Below are 16,831 nucleotides of genomic sequence, written 5' to 3' on the forward strand. Positions count from 1 at the left end.
CACTCCCGTGTTTTTGGGAGTGATGCGTATGTACATATTCCGAAGAAGCAGAGGGGGAAGCTTGACTCCAAATCCCGCAAGCTTATATTTGTGGGGTATAATTCTCTTTCCAAGAGATATAGATTGTATGATCCAGAGAGGAATGAGATTGTTGTCAGTCGGGATGTGGTCTTTGATGAGCATGTTCCAGTATCCACTCTCGAGGAGCCGCCACTTCTTGGAGATCCAGAAGAGTCTGATGATGATTCCTTGACAATTGTTCCAGTTGATCGACCTCAGTCAGTACAGGAGGTTGAACCCGCAACAGCTGGAGTAGAGCCCCTGCAACGGCAGGAGGCTCCACGATCTGTTCGAGTACCCAAGTGGTTGATTGACACCCTTCGGGAGTGGGGTGTCACGGAGCTACCCTCTGAGTGGACCACAGAGGACGGCCCTTGAAGATCGCACAAAGTCCGCGACAAAAGCAATACAGTGGAGCTTCTTCAAGTAAACTATGCTTTGATGTCTCGTATTATGCGGGACAAGGAGCCCACTTCCATTGAGGAAGCCCTTTCACAGGATACTTGGAGGAAAGCCATGCAGGTGGAACTTGATGCCATCGAGAAGAACAACACATGGGAGTTGGTACCGAGGCCGTCGAAACGGTCAGTCATTGGTGTCAAATGGATCTTCAAGAGAATATGCGACAGATGGGTCGCTGGACAAACACAAAGCGAGACTTGTGGCTAAAGGTTATGCTCAGCGGCCAGGCATCGACTACGAGGATACCTTTGCACCGACAGCACGGATGACCACGATTCAGACCGTTCTTGCCCTTGCTTCTTCTCAGAGATGGCCCGTGTATCAAATGGATGTAAAATCTGCGTTCCTTAATGGTGACTTGCAGGAGGAGGTGTATGTTGAGCAGCCTCCAGGCTTTGTTGTTCCAGGATCCGAAGGGATGGTTTACAGGTTACGTAAGGCCTTGTATGGTCTTAAGTAGGCTCCCAGGGCTTGGAATCAAAAGATTGATTCCTTCTTTGTTCGGACTGGTTTTCAGAGATCGGTTGCAGATCCCAACCTGTATCTCTTTCGGGAACGCGGCATGGTTACGATTATCATCCTTTATGTGGATGATCTGATTCTCACCGACGGTCATGTGGAGCACATTGGCGTGACGAAGGCTGCCTTGTCAAAGGAGTTTGAGATGACCGACCTAGGCTTACTCCACTTCTTTTTGGGATTGGAGATCTGGCAGACCCAGAGAGGGTTTTTTGTCTCTCTGCTGCAGCGGTATGTTCATGAGTTGCTTGAGGCCTTTGGGATGGAGAACTGCAAGCCTATTACTTCGCCGATGGACCCAAATACAAAGTTAACTGTTAATGATCCTTGTGAGCCAGTTGATGCCTCGCAGTATCAGAAGTTGGTTGGTTCATTGATCTGGTTGCGGTTGCTGAAGACCAGATTGGACTTGAGCTTCTCCGTGTTTGGTGCTTGCCTTTTTAGGGTTTGGGATCATATGTTTTGGGTATCTTTGCTTGATCAAGAGAACATTAGGGTTTGGGAAAGTTAGTTTTGGGTATCTTGAATCTTCATTGATCCACAATTCTAAGCTGTGTTCATTAGGGACACAAAAATGTTGATGGTTGCTTTTGATTACCTACTAGATGAGCGGATGGAGCTCATGGAAACCCACATGGACATGTTTTGGTAGGAATTGCAAACTCTTTGTCCACTAGCCACACTGGACTCTGGAGTGGCCAGTTGACTACATTGCAATCTTGAAAAAGGTGGCCAGACAAGATCACGGGACGTACACAAATTGCAATGCATGGAGAGAGGAGCTAGCTGTATGAACAGAAAAGAGGACTTTGTGTCATGTCAAAGCTTGTCTGCAAACGAAGCGTGTGTCAGCAGAGAGAATACTCTTGAGCTCTTTTATGCAGATGCCATTGAAGTCTCATTGAGACGCATGATTGCGGATCTTGCAGTATCTGCAGAGTACGAAGGATCTAGGGGTCTTTTACACAGGAGGGGATGCAGTCAGACTCCAAGGCCGGAGTGACCCAGATTGGGGAGGAGATCCAGACACGAGGAGATCTACTTCAGGATACAGTTTTACCCTCGGCTCAGGAGCAGTAAGAGGCAGCCAACTATTGTCCTATCTTCGACAGAAGCAGAGTACCGGGCTGCTTGTGGTGCTGCTTGCGAGGTTGCTAGGCTGTGGAGGTTGCTAGGCAAGATTGGGTTTCCACAGAAGGAGCCCACAGTCATCCAGTGTGATAACCAGAGTTGTATAGCTATTGCTCGGAACCCGGTCTTCCATGCCCGGTGTCACGTGCATCCCGCACTTGGATGCCACGTAGACATATCTGTACAGAAGGTGCAGGACTTGGGATGGTGAACTGGTCCCATGTGAGCCCAGTCCGGGACGAGTCAGCGAGGGATCCATCTCAGTTGTCCGAGGTCAGGTGTGCATTGTCCTGCACAGAAGTCTAAGGTCAGCTGTGCACTCTCCTGCACATGAAACAGTGCCAGTCCATGCTGTGAGTCTCCCTCTGGAATGATGTCAGTGATTTTGTGTATCTGGTATGGTACCGAATGCCAGATCACTGAGTAGTTAGTTAGGGTTTGCATTTAGAACAAGGGGCCAGCCCATAGGGTTACCCCGGGTCTTTGTGTGGGCATGGGGATGGTGTGGAACCACCCCCATGAGGGCCAGGAAGGCCCTGGCTGAACCCACCAGCCATGGAGGGGCTGTAGGACAGCCCTAGGGGCAGGCTAAAGGCAGATTTCAGGAGATGCAGCCTTTGCATGGCTGTAGGGCAGGTATGGGGCAGCCCAGCCCTCAAGATATTTGCAAAAGCATTGTCCAGCCATCCAGAGTCAGGCGCATGATGCCCAGCCAGTTAGGGAAAAAAACGCAGCATTTTATGTGATTTATTTCAGCATTAAATGCTGGAAATTCAGTCGTGGGAACATTTTATGTTGGTCGCCTGGTTTAGAACTGGCCGACTGCTATTGTTGGAGTAGTATAAAAGGGTGAGCCGACAATCCCATTATCTCATCTGCAGGTCAAGGGCAGGGATTTTCCAGCCAAGAAAGGTCAAGGATTTCTGTTTTTTTTTTTCAGATTTACATCATTCTAATAAAGCAAATACACCATCCGTGGTGGGGGCCCTACAGAGGGTATTTGGGACCCAATACTGTGTCCTCTCCATCTCCCTCTCTCGAAAGCACATCTACCTAGAAGATTATCAACCTAACCATTGAGGGGGAACAAAGAAGAAAGACAAGGGAACTTCATGTGCGGATCACGGGGCTTAAGGACGGTGACAATTTAGAGGAGGAAGCCAAAGATTTATACACACGCATGGGCATTTCGAGGCCTACACACACGGGGGCTTGGAGAGTGGGCAAGAAAGACAAGAATGGAGGAGAGAGCTCTCATTTTACACTTTTCCACCTTGGAGGCCAAGAAGGATTTCTTGGCCAAGCGCTCCGCCCCTAAGAAAACGGGCATGTTTTTAGGAGATGACCTCACCTCGGCACAGCTAGCACATATGAGGGAGTGCATGCCGGAGATTAGGGCAGCCAGAGAAAAAGGGAAGCTAGCATTTTACAGAGGAGGCAAAGTGGTGATACTAGAGAGACGCACCACCTGACGGTGCGAGACCCATGGGACCAGTGTGAGACTTGCAGTATGGAACTGCAATGGAGCATTGAGACTGGATGTGGGGGCCTTTGAGGACAGCTTCAGAGATAGGGACATCATCTTCTACTCGGAGACACATCAGGCCCCAGGCAACACATTACCGAGAGTGGCGGGGTACAGATGGGAGACGACTTGTAGACAGGAGGCCCGTTCGAAGCATGGTGGTTGTGGATCTGGAGGAGTTGCAGTTCTTTTTAGAGAGGAGCTTCAGCCACTCATCCTTGCGCCGTGATGAGAGCGCGAGGTACATGTGGGCCAGAGTGAGGGCAGATGAGGATAGACCCCTATACATTGCTATATGTTACTTTCCACCGAGCACATCTCATTATGCAGCGCCCAAGGGTCAATCTCCATATATGATTCTAGATGAGGACATATGGGAGTTCTCCAGGGAGGGAGATGTTATCATACTTGGGGACTTTAATGCTCGAACGGCTCAGTACTAGCCCTCCTTCTTTGACATTTCGGAGGAGATGTTGAGAGAGAGAGATGTGGAGGAGATGTGTCTGACCCGGAGATCAGAGGATGAGGTGGAGTGTACTGAGCATGGGAGATACCTCTTGGAGATGGGGACTGCACATGGGCTGGCCATTTTAAATGGCCTATAGAGGTATCCACTTGCTAGTGGCTTTACTTGCTTTCCACACAGACATGGGGCCAGCACAGTGGATTATGTTTTAGCCTCGCCAACCTTCATCCCGAGTATCCAGGATTTTGCGATTGGCCCCAGGCCCATCGGAGTTACGGTGGATCATGCACTTCTCTCCTTTACGATGGATTTCCACTACAGTACCCGCCAGGTTGGGCAGTCCTCCTATCACCAGAGATATACCTTCTGTAGAGAGATTGATGGAGTATACACCGCAGAGATCTACAGCTTGTTGAGTGCAGAGGATCCACAGAGGCCATTAGTAGAGCTCACACAGATCCTGACAGGGGCTTTACATACAGCTGCAACGACGGCCTTCCCACACACGCAGCCCACAGTACGACCACGTCCTGGGAGCAAGCGCCAAAATAGTTGCTATGATGATGACTGTAGGGAGCTCAGAGCCCGACTACAGAGAGAGGTGGCCACAGGTGTTACTACATATAGACAGTCACGCAACATCTTCCGATCCCTCATTCGGCGGAAGAAGAGAGCATTCTTAGCTTGGCTGGAGAGAGAAATCTATCAGTTGTTTTTGAGTCAGGATTCTGGGGAGGCCTGGAGATCGCTTAGAGAGCACCCCCCGCCTCCGGCCATTACCTCTCTAGATACATGGGGCGAGTATGCAGCCTCCCTCTACACAGTACCAGAGCAGCCACCACTACCGAACCCTCCAGAGCCTTGTCCACCCACTTCTACCTTCTTCACAGCAGAGATGGTGAGGAGGATGATCAACAGATTGCATACAGGGAGGGCACAGGATCATGAGGGCATTGTAGCCGAGCATTTCATACATGCTAGAGATATGATTGCAGACTTGCTAGCTCTCATGTTTAATAGAGCCATGTGTGAGGGGTTTCCTGGGACTTGGAGTACTTCCACGATTGTGCCGGTACTCAAGTCTGGAGATCCGAGCCTGTCGACTAACTACCGCACCATTATGATTGGTCACTCGCTGGCGAAGCTATATACCTCTACTCTTGAGTTGAGCAGATGGGTAGAGAGACAAGAGGTCCGAGCTTAGGGACAGGCCAGTTTCAGGAGGAGATTCTCTACTTTGGATCATATCTTTACCCTCAAGGCTATCATTGAGGAGGGCAGAGCACATGGAAGGAGGATCTACTGTGGCTTTGTGGATTTCCGCAATGCCTGTGACTCAGTGGCCAGAGCTAGACTGATGCGCAGGCTGCAAGACTTGGGGGTTCCATGTGAGCTCATTTGGGATATTATGGCATTTTATGAGACAGTAGTTGGGCAAGTGCGGACTTCAGAGGGTCTCTCCCAGCCAGTACACTCCACTATAGGGGTGAAACAGGGCTGCCCGCTCTCTCCGACTCTATTTGGACTATACATTGATGAGATCTCTGATTATATTGGGACACGAGGGGACAGAGGAGCCCAGTTGGCTGGCACTTGGATACCTCTGCTCTTATATGCTGATGATATTGTGCTTATAGCAGACTCACCAGAGGGTATGCAAAGGCACTTGGATACTTTACATGCTTATGCACAGGACAGCGGGCTCTCAGTTAACCTTGGTAAGACCAAGGTTATGGTGCTTAACACTGCAGCTCAGTGGGTCTGGAGATCAGCGCCTATTTTCATATATGGGCAGGAGACAGTGGAGTATGTTGACTCATACACATATCTTGGAGTGGTGTTCACTGGGCCCACATTTTCCATGAGGGGGGCAGCAGAGGCCAGAATGACTAGAGGATATGCAGCACTAGGAGGTCTAGAGAGGATGTGCTCACAGGTACAGTTTCAGGAGTCATGCACTAAGTTGTGGCTTTTTGACACGTTGGTCACATCGGCTATGCTATATGGAGTACAGATCTCGGGGCCTAGCCTAGATTGTCACAGTCGATTAGGACGCACATACGATCGATGGAGATCGATGGAGAGACCACTTGTGTCCATGATCTCCACGATGATTCGGGCTAAGGCCTTGGTATCCCATGAGATTATCCGAGCGGAGATGAGAGCACCACCGATCGTAGTCGAGGCTCTTGCCAGATCAGTGTCCTTCATTCATAGCACCTGGGAGCTTCCCCGACACCAGTATGCACGACTTGCTTTAGAGTCCTCTCATCAGCTAGCCATGGAGGGAGACACTTCATGTTGGTATGCGCAGATAGCATCCTGGTTTGAGCTCCACGGGTTCAGCTTAGACAGACTTCCACCCTTACAGTACTCTCTAGAGGCACCCTCTCTCACCTTGACACATTCTGAGATTAGTAGAGTCATCAGATAGGACCTCATTCAGTTGGACACTAGGAGGACATGGCTAGAGCCCTCACAGGAGTTAGGGACGAAGATGGCTTCCTATAGAGACCATCTTCTCCGCACCACTGAGGATGGCTTTATACTTAGACCGAGCTACATGGATACCCGTTTGTCTCATGGATTGAGGTGCGCCATTGGGCAGATCCGCACCTCTTCACATCAGTTAGAGATAGAGACAGGCAGATTTAGAGGCATACCTCCAGGGGACAGGATATATCAGATTTGTTGGATAGAGCCAGAGACGGAGGAGCACTACATCTGTCGCTCCATAGCATATTATGAGATTCGAGGGCGCTACCATTGCCTTTTCAGAGAGGGATTTGGACCACTGTCTAGAGTCATGGACTATTGGGATCAGCGATGCTTGGGTTTTTATCTCCTGGAGATCCGTAGGCTCAGAGAGTTCATTATGAGGAGCAGACGCCCGACTGGCAGGGAGTCTACACAGAGGCAGATTACTGACGAGACAGATTAGTGACTTCTTTAGAGGGACTACCCGGAAGGACACACAGCCGACAGCCCAATAGTGGGCACCCCGTGGGACTCTAGTTGAGAGAGCTATCCAGTTCGGTAGATCCAGACGCCCGAGGGTTCGTGGATCCTTACATCAGAGACGGTGCCTACACCGGAGGATTCAGAGCATCATTGCGAGGCATCGGGCTGGTCCGACCAGGCATCTCACTATGGCAGATATCCAGGCCATCCGGCAGAGACCCATGCTAGAGCTCCTAGGATGATTACCACTCCAGCCATATACTGTTGTACTCACTGTCACTTTTGTACTCCCCCATATTCATGTATTCATGTATCCATGTACTCATGTACCCCATTTTGACTAGTAGCATTAGCTTCCCACTCTCCCTAGTTGCTGCTTCCGGATGCTCCCTACTGATGTATTGTAGGGCTAGATACTTACCTTCAGTCCTTTCTTTTCTTTTCCAGATAGTGTATCAGATGTCCTATGGTTGTAACTTTGGTCTCATAGGTCACTTTGGCCTTTTGAAGACGTTAATATAACATTTCATTTCATTTCTCTCTCTCTCTCTCTCTCTCTCTCTCTCTCTCTCTCTCTCTTGCACATCTTCATTCAGTTTGTGCGTTAATTCCGTCGCGAAAAGAGTGCTGATTTCTGAGCATTGAAGTTATCGATTCTTCTCGGAAGCTTCCACATGTTACAGTGGTATCAGAGTCAACTTCAAGTGCAAAGATTCAGCAAAGAAACCATAATTTTTTGTGACTCGTGTGGTTGGTTTTCAGATGCAGGTGGACTACCCCTTTTGGAGTGACTCCTGTCCCTCGAAGGATGGTTGGTTTTCAGTCTCCGGAAGCCTCTGGACGTCTTCCACACAAATAGTGGATGGTTAGATTGCGTTCCGGAAAGGAAGTGCATTTTCCTGCTATGGCGAGCTTCGATGACGAGAGAGACCAAGAACCATGGGACCTGAGTGCACCAGGCAGCTCAGCTAGGGCACTAGGCTTGAGTGTTACAGACATGTTCCAGCAGATGATGCGAGCAATCGCAGAACAGACAACCAAGTTGGACGAGTAGAAGGCGCAGATCTTTGCTCTGGAAGAGCGTACCCGTTCTCCAGCGTCGCGTTTTTCCATCTCCTCCTCTCTCTCCTTCTGTATCCTAGATTACAGATCCTCGACACAGGGACCCTCTCGCGGGGTCACAGCCGCAGCCAAGCTCTTTGCTTGAGTTGCAGATGCGTGCATTGGAGATCCGACAACGAGAAGACGAAGCCATGCGACGTGTGGAACACGAGCGTTACCTCAGAGCTTTGGACGCCAGATTGACACCGGCGGCACCCTCCAATCATTTTCCTGAGAAAATGAACTTCGGTAAACTTGATCCCACAACTCTTTATTTATGGTTGCATCAGTTTGAAGCTTACTTTGCCGCGGTTAGAAAGACAGATACTGACAGAGTGATCTTAGCCAGTTGGTACTTGGAAGGTGAGGCTATTCCTTGGTGGACTCAGTGGGCTTATGCCCACACCAGAGTAGGTATGGCAGCTTATGTGGGGGACGAGTTTGTCCGCGATCTTAAGCAGCGGTTTCTACCGCCCCACTACCTTGAGCGACTCGAAGACGAGTTCAGAGGAGCGCGTCAGAACGCGCAACCAGTCCTTCAGTTTGCCAATAGAATTTTGACTTTATGTCTGCAATTAGGCTTATCTGATACGGACAAGAAAGGGCAGTTTTTGTATGGCCTTGACACGCAAATCCAATGGGAAGTGCGTATGTTTAGGCCAGCCACCTTTGAAGACGCACTCTCGCTTGCATATAGTGTAGAAATGAAACATAATGGTGGCAAGCCCAAGACTTCCCAGCTGGCTTCTCCCAGGTCTACCGCCTCGGGGGGCAAAGGCTAGAACCAGACGGGGTATTCCCTAGGATAGAGCCCGGGAGCCTCTGGCTCCAAGAACTCAAACAATGTGTCTAAGCTTACTCCAGACCAGAAAGCGGAGGCAGGCAAGACATGTGGCAAGTTGAGTGCTGAGGAGCTTTCTCAATACAAGGAGGGTAGATGTTTCTTTTGTCATACAAAAGGACATACTTCTCGGGATTGTCCGAAGAAGCCTCTAAAGCCCGCCGCCGCCGCCGCCGCCGCCGCAGCTTCCGTGGTGAGCTCAGCTCCAACACAGACCCTAGTGGCTACCCCTAGTTCTTCAAACCCCAGTGCTTCAGTCGGAGCAATTATTAGCCGGGAGCTTTTGGATAAGCAAAAGGGCGCCCATGACCAGGAGTATGAGCGCAACGAATTGCTCAAGTTCTTTGGCTACATAGGTGGCCAGAGAGTCGTCGTCTTGTTTGACAACGACAGCACGGAGGATGTGGTTACGGAACAGGCCGCTAGGCGTGCCCGTTTCGATCTGAGTTCGGTGGACAAACAGGTTGAGGGTTTTAGCACAGGCATGACAACGAGCATCAAGTATGAAGCTCTATGTGCTAAGTTAGTTATTCAGGGCATCGAATTTGTGCGTGATTTTATGGTTGCCTCTCTTGTAGGAGCAGATATAATTTTGGGTATTCAGTGGTTTCACAAGTTTCTTCCAGATGTCAAGTGGGACAAGCACACGTTCCAGATCAATCGGAATGTGTCAAACGCCCCAGTGACCATGAAGTGTGAGCCAGGAATTCCGAACTTAGTGACATCCCGCACTTGGATGCCATGTAGACATATCTGTACAGAAGGTGCAGGACCTGGGATGGTGAACTGGTCCCATGTGAGCCCAGTCCGGGACGAGTCAACTAGGGATCCATCTCAGTTGTCTGAGGTCAGGTGTGCATTGTCCTGCATAGGAGTCTAAGGTTAGGTGTGCACTGTCCTGCACATGAAACAGTGCCAGTCCGCGTTGTGAGTCTCCCTCTGGAATGATGTGAGTGATTTTGTGTATCTGGTATGGTACCGAATGCCATATCATTGAGTAGTTAGTTAGGGTTTGCGTTTAGAACAAGGGGCCAGCCCATAGGGCTACCCCGGGTCTTTGTGTGGGCATGGGGATAGTGTGGAACCACCCCCAGTAGGGCCAGGAAGGCCCTGGCTGAACCCACCAGCCATGGAGGGGCTGTAGGACAGCCCTAGGGGCAGGCTAAAGGCAGATTTCAGGAGATGCAGCCTTTGCATGGCTGTAGGGCAGGTATGGGGCAGCCCAGCCCTCAAGATATTATTTGCAAAAGCATTGTCCAGCTATTCAGAGTCAGGCGCATGATGCCCAGCCAGTTAGGGAAAAAAGCGCAACATTTTATGTGATTTATTTCAGCATTAAATGCTGGAAATTCAGTCGTGGGAACATTTTATGTTGGCCGCCTGGTTTAGAACTGGCCGACTGCTATTGTTGGAGTAGTATAAAAGGGTGAGCCGACAATCCCATTATCTCATCTCATTTCTCACCAAGAGCTCAAGCATAAAGAGGCTAGACAAGCCAAGAAGGTGCTAAGCAAAGGGGTGAAGGACTGGAGGTCAAGGGCAGGGATTTTCCAGCCAAGAAAGGTCAAGGATTTCTGTATTTTCTTTCAGATTTACATCATTCTAATAAAGCAAATACACCATCCGTGGTGGGGGCCCTACAGAGGGTATTTGGGACCCAATACTGTGTCCTCTCCATCTCCCTCCCTCCTCTCTCTCTCTCTCTCTCTCTCTCTCTCTCTCTCTCTCTCTCTCTGCCCGCTTGCTTGCCTGCGCCCCCCCCTCCCGCTGCGCCCACCCCCCCCCCCCCCCCGCTTCGTTGCCCGCTTGCACCCCTCCTGATTCGCTCTGCACCCACCCCTCCCGCTGCTAGCCTGCGCCCCCCCCCCCCTTCCTGCTTCACTGCCCGCTGCTTGCCTGCGCCCCCCCCCTCCCGCTGCGCCCACCCCTCCCGCTTCGCTGCTCGCTTGCACCCCTCCTGCTGCTTGCCTGCGCCCACCCCTCCCGCTGCCTGCCTGCGCCTCTCTGTCACTGTTTGCCTGCATTCGCCCCCCTTTGTGTGCAGCCCGTCTCTTTCGTCAGGCCTCTCTGTCACTTTTCGCCTGCAGTCGCCCCCTCTCAGCCCGTTTCTTTCGCTAGGCCTCTCTGTCACTGTTCGCCTGCATCTGTCTGCGCCCTTTTCCCACCCACCCTTGCTCAGGCCCCCAAGGCAGCAACATAATGGGGACTTGAATTTCATCCATTTCTTCTCTCTCTCTCACATATTTACCTGCTCCTTTCAAACATTCCCTCCCTCTACAATGGGAGGGTCTGTAGATGACAAAATCAGCTAGCTTGATCATATCCTTAGGGATCTTATTAAGGACCAGAAGAAGACACTGGACAGCACCATCACCGCCATCAAGGACTTATTGACGCGCATGGGGAAGCTGGAGGCCGAAGCCGAAATATGGAAGGAAGAGAAGCTTACCATGCGAGAGGAGTGGGAGAAGGAAAAGCTCGCCATGCAGGAGGAAATCAACCTTTTGAAGGGCGAAGTGGCATCCTTACGCGATCGTTCACAGGAGGAAGGAGAGACTCTTGAGGTGGACAAAGAGGCACTCAAAGAAGAGATCACCAAAACCCTCACCCACACAATCGAGGGGAAAATGGAGGCGGCCCGCGAAGGATGGGTAGAAGTGATGAAGAAGAACATCAAAAAGGAGGTGCAAGAAGATGTACAAGTGATGAAGAAGAATATCAAGAAGGAGGTACAAGAAGATGTACACATGATGCAGTCCACTCTTGATGAAGAGAAGATGCGACGGATCCGGCGCCTCAACATCCGAGTCACAGGGATACTAGAGAGCACTACCTCCACGCCCGAGATTGACAGGCGGAACCTATGTACCAAGGTAGGACTAAAGGAGGATGAGCCGCTCCCATTCACTAGAGTATGGAGGACAACCCCAAAGGACTCCACCAAAGGCAAGGCCTTAGTGCTACAGTTCCCGGAAGAGGAGAGTAGGATGAGCTTTATGAGAAGACGGGCTATCTTGAGGAGCTTGCCAGGGGACCCCATCTACTTCGATGATGACCTCACATGGATGCAACTGGAGCACAGAAGATTATGCATGCCGAAGATCAAGGTGGCACGCAAAGAAGGGAAGAAGGCACATTATAGGGATGGTCACATCTACATTGATGGGAAGAGGGTTGAATAGCGCCATCTGGCCTATGAGACACGGAGGAAACAACATGAAGACAAAGAGATACACATAGCAATCTGGAACTGTAATGGAGTCCTATGGACACATCCAGGGAGACTTGAGGAGGTGATGGAGGGCCGGGATATCATCTTGATGACAGAGACACATGAGAGCCCGGAGAGGGGCTTACCACGGGTTGAGGGTTATCAGTGGGAGTCAGCTCACCGACAGGGGATGAGACAGGCCACCTCTCGAGGTTCAGGAGGTATTGCAGTGCTTTTCAGGCATGGGTTACATGAGCATGTTCGAGTCGTAGCACGAGACTCAGAGGCAAGATACATGTGGATTAGCTTACGCCTCTCGGAGACCAGATGGATTTATATCGCCCTTTGCTACTTTCCTCCGAAGGGGTCACGGTTTGCCACCACCGAGGAGCCGAGTGGAGGAGAGGCTAGTGAGTCTCCATACTCTGTCTTATCTGAGGAGATCTTACACTATTCGACACTGGGAGAAGTCTTCTTGATGGGGGACTTCAATGCACGGACTCAGGCAGACAGTGCGAGATCTATGACTTTGAGGATCCCCTGAGACTAGAGCCGCTAGCTACAGAGGATACAGGGACCACTCGGATCTCCGCTGATGGAGGAGCTGACAGCACTGGATATGGGCAACATTTGCTGGAGCTTGGGGCCCGACACCATCTCGTTATTTATAACGGGATGACTCAGTGGCCAGATTCAGCTGGGTTGACTTGCTTTCCAGTGGGAGGCGATAGTAGTACAGTGGATTATGTGATGGGATCCCGGGAGGCAGCAGATATGGTGTCTCACTTCACCGTACCACCATGCCCCATTGGGGCGGATCATACATACCTATCCCTCACTTTCAGGAGCTTACTGGAGACCCACCCACCCATCATACAGCCACCACGCACTATTTTTCACTTCACTCAGGACCTAGCCGAGGTGTACGACTATCATGTTCATGATCAGCTATTTGCATTAGATCCATCGGCACCCATGGCCATGCTCACCTCCCAGCTTTTGTTTGTATATGGGCTCCACCAATCCATGATGATTCACAGTTGTATCCAGACACATGCACACTTTTTCTTTTGTTTCTTTTCTTCCAATGACCGGAAGAACACAGTTGTATTATTTTTTGTCTCATAGGCCGACTTTGGCCTCTCGTAGACGTTAATATATCTTTCTTTCTTTCTTTCTTTTTTTCTCTCTCTATTTTCTGCACATCTTCATTCAGTTTGTGTTAATTCCGTCGCGAAAAGAGTGCTGATTTCTGAGCATTGAAGTTATCGATTCTTCGGCGAAGCTTCCGTATGTTACACCCGGACCAAGCACATAGAGATACAGTATCACTTTGTACGTGAGAAGATCTTGGCTGGTGACATCTTGCTACTTTATTGTTCGACGGAGGACAATGTGGCGGACCTCTTCACGAAGTCTCTACTTCAGGCTACGCTCAGGCGGCACTCCAGCTCCCTAGGGTTGATTTCACAGCCAGGAGCTGAGAGGGGGTGTTAGAAGTCATCTCTTTGTGCCTGCCTGTTGTAGGTGTTTTCTCATTTTTCCTCACTCCCCGTATTTTTTTCCCATTTTTTCCTATTTTACCAGGTGTGGGAGGCAGTATTCTGTACCCCGGCTGATCCAGATGCTGGCCGACTGCTGGTTAGAGGATCTGGATGCTGGCCGACTACCCCTTCTGGTCCTCGACCTCTCTTGCTTGCTGGCCGACTGCTGCCAAAGGGAAAAGTAGGCCATTGATCTTAAATACCAGCACCTCTCTTCAGCATCCCCCGCCTCAGGTGGCACCAGCCAGCAGTCTGTAGCATCAACTACCGTCATTCGTAGTCAGCCAAACTTCAGTAATAAGTATGATGGTAAGTGTGATCATTTAGCAGTTAATCAGTTCATTCATCGAACAGGCCGCCAAAGCAACTTCTGCCACAATTGCCATAGCATCCCCAGCTCCTCCAACCCCGTCTACTACCACCAATGCGGTTGAACTTTTACCTTCTATGCATTCTATGCCATATGTGGTATTTGATGCTAAGCAGGAGGGTGAGAGCGATGCTACACAGAAAAGCCTCATCCGAGCTTATGGCTCTGCCAAGGGCCGACAATTTGTAGTTCTTTTCGATATGGGCAGTTCTGAAGACGCCATCTATCCCCAGTTGGCTAACAAAATGAGCTGCGCATTAGTCCCGTATCATCTGGATGTGGACGGGTTTACACCTGGTCTCTGCACCCACATTTCTCAAAAGGCACAGCAATTTGCCTTTGATGTTCAGAAGGTCTCATTCCAACGAGATTTCATTGTCTCGCCTCTATTGGGGTGTGACATGATCTTAGGAAATCAGTGGTTTCGTTAGTATGAGCCTATTTCCCATTGGGGGCAGGACACTTTTACTATCTGTAAAGGTTTTCTTGAGCCTGTCATGATTCGTGGGGATAGAAGCATTCTTGGTATCCCATTGATTTTGCATCTCGAGGCCCAACGAGCTATCCGCAAGGGAGCAGAAGGAGCACTACTTTATGTTCGTGCTCAAACAGCCTCTACCTCAGCGGTAGCATCTATCTCATCCTCAGTCCCTCAGTTAGCAGACCTCCTGTCTAGGACATTATATTTATTTGGTCCTTGTATCGGATCCTCCTAGCAAGTTTCCCTATTGTCTTTCCAAGACTTTAGAGGGCGAGTTAGCAAAACAGTTATCTGAGCTCCTCTAAGCCGGATTCATTCGGCCTTCTTCCTCACCATTTGCTGCACCCATTCTATTTGTCCAAAAGGACGAGTCTGCACGCCTTTGTGTAGACTACAGGGCATTAAATAAACTCACCATTAAGAATAAGTTTTCTATGCCAAGGATTGAGTACATTTTGGAGCGTTTAGACGGTGCTAAATTTTTTTACTAAGATCGACCTCAAAAGTGGTTACCATCAGGTCCACATTTTTGAAGCTGACATTCCAAAAACAACTTTCCAGACAGAGCATGGTCACTACGAGTTCGTAGTCATGCCTTTTGGGCTTACAAATGCACCCACAACCTTCAATAAAATGATGCCTAGGATTTTCGCAGTCCACATTGGAAAGTGTGTTTTCATATTCCTTGATGACATACTAGTCTTCTCAGCCACTGTGGAGCAACATGAGAAAGATGTGGAGAAAGTCTTGCAACTTTTGCGAGATAATGAGCTCTACATAAACGCCAAAAAGTCTGTCTTTGGTGTTAAAGAAGTTCAATATTTGGGCTATATCATCGCTTCCGATGGGATTAGCCTAGACCCATCAAAGGTTCAAGAAATCTTAGATTGGGACATTTCTAAGACCGCCCAAGAAATCCACTCATTTGTAGGTCTTTGTCAGGTCTATAGTACCCATGTGCACCAGTTTTCCAACCGTGCAGCACCTCTTACCGACTTGCTTAAGGGGGTGAAGACTCGCAAGCAAAAAGTCTCAGTTTATAGGCAAGGCGCTTGATGCATCTCGTGCACCCCAGGAAGCCGCCTCAAAAGCGCCTGTATTAAAGTTAGCATCTTGGGATGAACCTTTCGAGGTCATTATCGATGCAAGCAATGTAGCCATAAGTGCAGTTCTCCAGCAGGACAATAGACCCGTGGCATACTACAGTAGAAAGTTGGATGTCGCTGAAAAGAATTATTCGCTATATGACAAAGAGCTTTTGGGTGTGATCACAGCGCTCAAACATTGGAAGCCTTTTCTTTATGGACAGGTTTTCACAGTCAAAACAGACCACCAAGCACTCAAGTGGCTTCAAACCATGCCAAGTGTCCAGTGGAATGATCGACAGGCCAGGTGGAGTCAACTCTTCCAACCGTTTGGAGGAATGATTGAATACATCCCTGGTAAGCATAACCCAGTAGCAGATGCTCTTAGTCGAAAGGCCAGCATCTAGGCAGTCCAAGAATCTACCATTCTCGAAATTGCGGGGAAGGACTTAGATAGCATGAAAGACCAATATGTCGACTCCCCTGAGTTTCGTACTCAACCCAGTCTGGCCCTCAATTATGAGCCTGGCCATTATTTAGTTCATAGACAGGCAAGTAAGTTTAGTCGAGATATCCACTTCAAGAAAGGGGATAAGGTCTATTCGCGTATCATGAAACAAAGATTGAAACAAGTGGGCAAACGTTGTCCCAAGCTTTCAATCCGTAGTTTTGGAGCTTTTCCAATAGTTAAAAAGTTAAGTGATGTCTCCATGAAGTTAAAGTTGCCTAATAGTTGGACGATGCATGATGTTTTCCATGTTTCTTGGCTAAAACCATATGTTGGACTAGAAGTTTTTGATGTTTCAGATGAACAGTAGCCAGACGTGGTAGACGAAGCCGAAGTCATCGAGCCCGGGTGGATCCTTCTATACAAAGCATGGTTCCGGTCGATGGATACGTCAGTTCTATACGAAGTTCCGAGATCGAGGTACCCACGAAGCCATATGGCTAGACGAGGAATTCTTTCAAGAGTACCCCCAGTTGTTGGCGGACTACTTAGAAGCCATGAACCTGCCGCCAAGCTAAGCAGAAGGGAATGTCACATGCACTCTGCACTGTAGTGCATGGTGACAA

General features: G+C 49.5%; 1 protein-coding gene and 1 pseudogene across 7 annotated transcripts in view; both read left to right on the forward strand.

The window, feature by feature from the left end:
- The window catches only part of LOC147638599 (uncharacterized), an 88,109-nt gene that overhangs the window by 18,476 nt on the left and 52,802 nt on the right, over positions 1–16,831 (forward strand). The gene's annotated exons all lie outside the window — the stretch shown is intronic.
- LOC147638601 (uncharacterized) lies at positions 5,521–7,104 on the forward strand (annotated as a pseudogene).

This window comes from Cibotium barometz, chromosome 5 (genome assembly GCF_041138505.1).
Source record: "Cibotium barometz isolate CiBa-2024 chromosome 5, ASM4113850v1, whole genome shotgun sequence".
Taxonomy (NCBI): Eukaryota; Viridiplantae; Streptophyta; class Polypodiopsida; order Cyatheales; family Cibotiaceae; genus Cibotium; species Cibotium barometz.